The sequence below is a fragment of the Formica exsecta genome, unplaced genomic scaffold (assembly GCF_003651465.1).
Source record: "Formica exsecta isolate Colony F162 unplaced genomic scaffold, ASM365146v1 scaffold194, whole genome shotgun sequence".
Classification (NCBI taxonomy): domain Eukaryota; kingdom Metazoa; phylum Arthropoda; class Insecta; order Hymenoptera; family Formicidae; genus Formica; species Formica exsecta.
Genome location: NW_021849240.1, coordinates 265,876 through 270,878, shown reverse-complemented (window position 1 = coordinate 270,878; position 5,003 = coordinate 265,876).

The window sequence follows — 5,003 nt, the reverse complement described above, 5'->3', positions numbered from 1 at the left end:
TTACGATGTCATTTTAATGTTGTTCGAGCATGTGATCATCATCCTGCTTCTTGACATCCAATCGACAGAGTAAGCATTGGAAAAGAGTCCCTCATCCGTTTTCGAGATAAACTTTGGAACATTTTTGTGCCCAAGTGTCAAAATATATTGTCGCCTTTATACTTCGCATTTCTGATCGATACATCTGTCCTGGTTTCTTCTCTTGTTTACAGGATTCTGAAGGTTCCATTGCAATAAGAATAAGTATGATATAAATAAATAGTAGCAGTGCTACCTTTATACGTCACATGTGTATACGTGATAGTATATTTTTCAATAGAAAAACAGATTACAAATAAGATTATATGGAAAGCAAGAAAGAATTTTAATATTGTTTTATTTATAAAGATAAATTATTAAAATCAATGCAAAATATATAACATTAAGCTATTTCATTTTTTTAACTTAGAAAGAAATATTCTTCTCTCACATACCGAGTGTTCCAGAATCACCAATCTCAATTTTCATGACGAATTGTGCGAATAAAATTTAAATTCTGGTTCGAACGCGATAAAAAGGACAATTATTAAGAGTTTCAGTCAACGGTGTACGAATAATGAAAAAAGAATTTTTTTTAAGGAGCGGTGCGAAGAATAAGAGAAAATAACGAAGATCTGTGGTATGGACTCGGAGCGGGTATCCAACATACGGTACTACAAGTATCGATCGCGATGTAAAACGCGATTTGGCAAATGATACGCACTTGAAATTCTAACACCGCATTTGTGTATCGTCATTGCAGACATTCCCTCTCGGAGGGAAAAGAGAGCGAGAATCTCTCTCTCTCTCTCTCTCTCTCTCTCTATCCAACGGTATTATTTCCATTACGGAAGAGCATAGTCAGCGCCCGAGTTAGTTCGATCGAAATGAGATCCCGACACGACGAAAACGATATATAAGTCGTAACGTCACCACATCGGCGCGAGATGGTATATCAACGATCAAATACTTAGGGGAAGTTGGGCTTATCGAGCGCGAGCTTTAACTGCGAAATTATTACTATCGGGTCCGATGGTGTTACACGCGCCACTTTATACATGCGGCATGATCGATACGCCAAACTTCGACTGCAACTGTCCGATAATATTCGCCAAAAGTCGGGAGAGAAGACGAACGAGCTTGGAAGAAGGGTGAGTTTCTCTCTCTCAATTCCCGCAGTATTAAACGAGATTATTTTTATCTGTTTGTTATTCGATAGAGCCTGAAAATAGCTCGGATTTTATGGAATTATTCTAATTTTATAACATAAAAAGTTAAAGATTTTTTATATAATAGTGCAAAATATATACATATAGTTCTTGTAAAATATAATATTCCGATATGAAATATTTGGTTGTCGAAAATTTTATTAAGATTATTTACGATCAAGTCCAAAATCTCGAAACTTTAAACATATTTGCCGTTATTATCAAGTTCGATTTAAATAAAGATTTATGTACACATGTATCTCTCGGAAGAATAGATTAATCGATTAACGATAACAAGAAATAAACTCATACATAACTCTGTTAGTTGCTTACTATGCTGAAAAATTCGTCACGCACATTCTCTTGTTCCCTACGACGACATCAACTTTTTAGAGAGACAAAGAACTGCTTTCACTGCATTTTGTCAAAGAGAGATTGATTCGCGCAATTACTGCAAATAGGACGACATTCCTCGACAAGAGTCTCGCGAACAGTGACAAATACCCTCTACAAAAAAGTGAGCGCAAAATGACACAACGAAGATTCGCGCTTTCGGCTGGCCAGACCGACGAGTCAGACAGCGCGGGTTAGGGTAAAAGGGCAAAGAGTAAAACGGCTTCGGATCAACCTCTCAAGACCCAGATTACTGCTAGAACGGGATGAAGCGGATCATAGGGGAAGATCGGCGGACGGGTAGGATCGAGAAATCATGTGCTGCCAAAAACTAAGTTTTTCGAAAGTGGAACAATTCTTCGGGTCAGGCCAATCTTGTCCGCGCGAATAATCATAAATTGCGACCAACTACTTCATCGCGCGATAAGATCCGGAGGTTGTTTTTCAAACTTGCGCAACGACGATGATAGTCCAGGGATGATTTTTGAGAATGGATACAAATGTTTACAATTTAGTAATTGCTTGATTGATCGAATATCATTATGTTATAAATAATCTAACAATAGCATTACATTTTATTTACTGTTCATTATTTTATTGAACTGAATATCAAAGTGTATATGAGTCAATTTACATTGTTCTAAATGTATTCAAACTCAGAACATTTTCCCAAAAAAAAATCGGCGATTTTTAAAATGTTTGATATACTCTTTTTATGTATAAAAAATACAGAGATATATCAATTAAAATCTCTTCTAAAAGCCAGGATTTATATACGATTAAAATGCACAACGTTAAAATAAATAAAAATCATAAATTCTGAATTCGATGCATCGTTTCGGTAACTAAATTAACTTCGTCCTCAAAAGAACACGTTGGCCGCCAAAAATTGCTCGTCCATCTGTAATTCGCTACTAAAATATGCTGTTAAACGTATGCGGCGTATATATTTTACGCCAATTTCGACGGTATTCGCGATTACTGGTCACATGATTTATTCAGGGGATTTAAATTAATCCGTCAAAGTAGACAAAAGTACTGATCGTGGTTCATAGAACTAATTTGTGCGACTGGCTCTGTGTCGTACGATATTGTATTTTCTACAATTCAATTATTATAAAAAACAGTAAATAATACAATATAAAAAATAATATAAATATAGACAAAAATAAAAAGATATTGATAATACAGATGTGTGTGCCAAATGTAGTATTTTCATTCGAACAAAATCCTGGCATCAAAAATTTCTTCAAATGTATTTACACATTTATGCATTAAAGAGTTTTTAAAGTTTTGGTACACGAAGCCGGAAATTAAAATCGATCGGCACGAATTCCGAGATACCTTCTTGATAGCGCGAATTTTTGGCAGAACTTTCCAGCCAATTCCTCTAACGACATTTTCGACTATTCCGTAGTTCCATCGCGTAACCGATCTCTCGCCTCGTTTCCGCCAGTGCCTACATCGATTAACCCCGAAATTGAATTGTCGCGACGACGAAATCAAGAGAATCGAAAATAGAGCGGAGAGAAAAGGACAGAGAGCGCGTTGATAAGAACGAGGGACGAGATTTAACGAGAATATTCTCGCGGAAATATTAGTTGCCGTTGCATCCGAAAATTACGATGCGAAATTTCGCCAGAAGTCATAAAATTAATTCTTATTTTCTCTTCAGATTCTTTCGTACGCGCCAAAAGCGCTGTTCATTTCTGACAAAAATCATTTGCCGCTTTTTAACAACCGTTTGGCAGAAGCTTTTCGCTAAACGCGAAAAAATTAAGAGATTCCGCTTCCCTTTATTTCTCTGACTCCAAAATTGAAAAAATATCTCTTTTAGATTCGTAAATATTAAAAATATAATAAAAACGCGTACAATTATCTATGTTATTGAGCAAAGAAATAATATAAACAACGTGATTCTTTGTTAAAGATAAAAATTTAGAAAAAAATAAAAAACGATAAAAATTTGTTTGAAAAATTACAGGAATATCAATGTAATTACGATATTACAGATTTGACAGATTTACATATTTATTTTCGCATTACTTTCTAACTATGCAAAATAACTATCTAAATATTTTTAAAGTTTTATTATATATAATCCACGAATTATTGCACTCGAGAAGACACATTTGAAAGCAGCGTTCAATTTCTCTTTATCACCTCGTTAATTACAGAGTCGTTTTAGCTGCATAGTTTATGCTCTTCGCTTAGCATCTAGTACTTTGAAATCTAAAGGATGAGATAGATTCTCCTCTGACGGAGGTTCTCTTGTCAAGTGATATATTGCAACAATCATAGCTGTTGCAGCAACTTCGCCACGTAGCAATCCATTTGTAGTTCGTTTCATTGTTATCGTTATCGTCGATGATCGAATCATTTATTAACCCCCAATACGATGGCCCTATCTTCGAAATGTTCTATCATGCTTTTATCCATTATTGCTTATTATTGCTCATTATCACATTATTTTACACGAACTACTAATAAATTAGTTACAGGATTAAATCAAGCTTAAATAACAAAAAAAGAAAAAAAATTACGCGAAGTACAAATAAAAGATGTCAATTAATATTCCAGGTGTACGTTATTGTCGCGATCCAATTAACAATAATGCCGTAATGAAATCATATAATCGTCCTTTCAAAGGAAGATGAACGTAATTTTGTATTCGGGTTGCTCTTGATCTCTATTAGATTAATTTTAAGAGTAGTGTAACATGGCTAGAACTATTTACAGATATTTATAGGGAAAGGCTTGCAATGTCCAATTATTTCCTTTATCCTCCAATAATGCCAATAACCCTCCCTCTCCCTCCCGCCCAGACACACACATCTTCCAAAAGTATCACATCCGAGCTGGCCAACAGAAAATTTGTTCGAGAGGGAGAAGAGCGCAGCTGGTACGCAACAATAAAAATGATTAATGCCTCGACGCTAATTGTAAGGTACGAGCAAACTAAAGGTAATTCATTAACCGTAATATACTCTCACTGCATGCTCGCAAGTCTTCACGTGTATGTGGTGGAAAAAGAAAATGAAGTATGCAATTTTCCGCGATGAGACGCGATCCATCTTTATCGAGCGGTTGATTGAAAATTCTCATAAAAAAAGTTGATATCTTCTATATCAAAATTTAAATTAATCTTGTCCAATATAAATTCTTTTACTTTTTACTATGTAATCTTTTAGCGTGTTTACGTACGCGCGCGTACATCTATATATGCGTGTAATATTTTTCAATATAATACAATTTTAAGAAAAGCTAAAATAATGTCTGTTCTATATACATCGAGAATTCTATCGTCTGATTTTGAGACAATTTTATTGAATAGATTTTGATTCTGCAGCATAAATAGTAAAGTTTTAACAAGATTTATCTAAC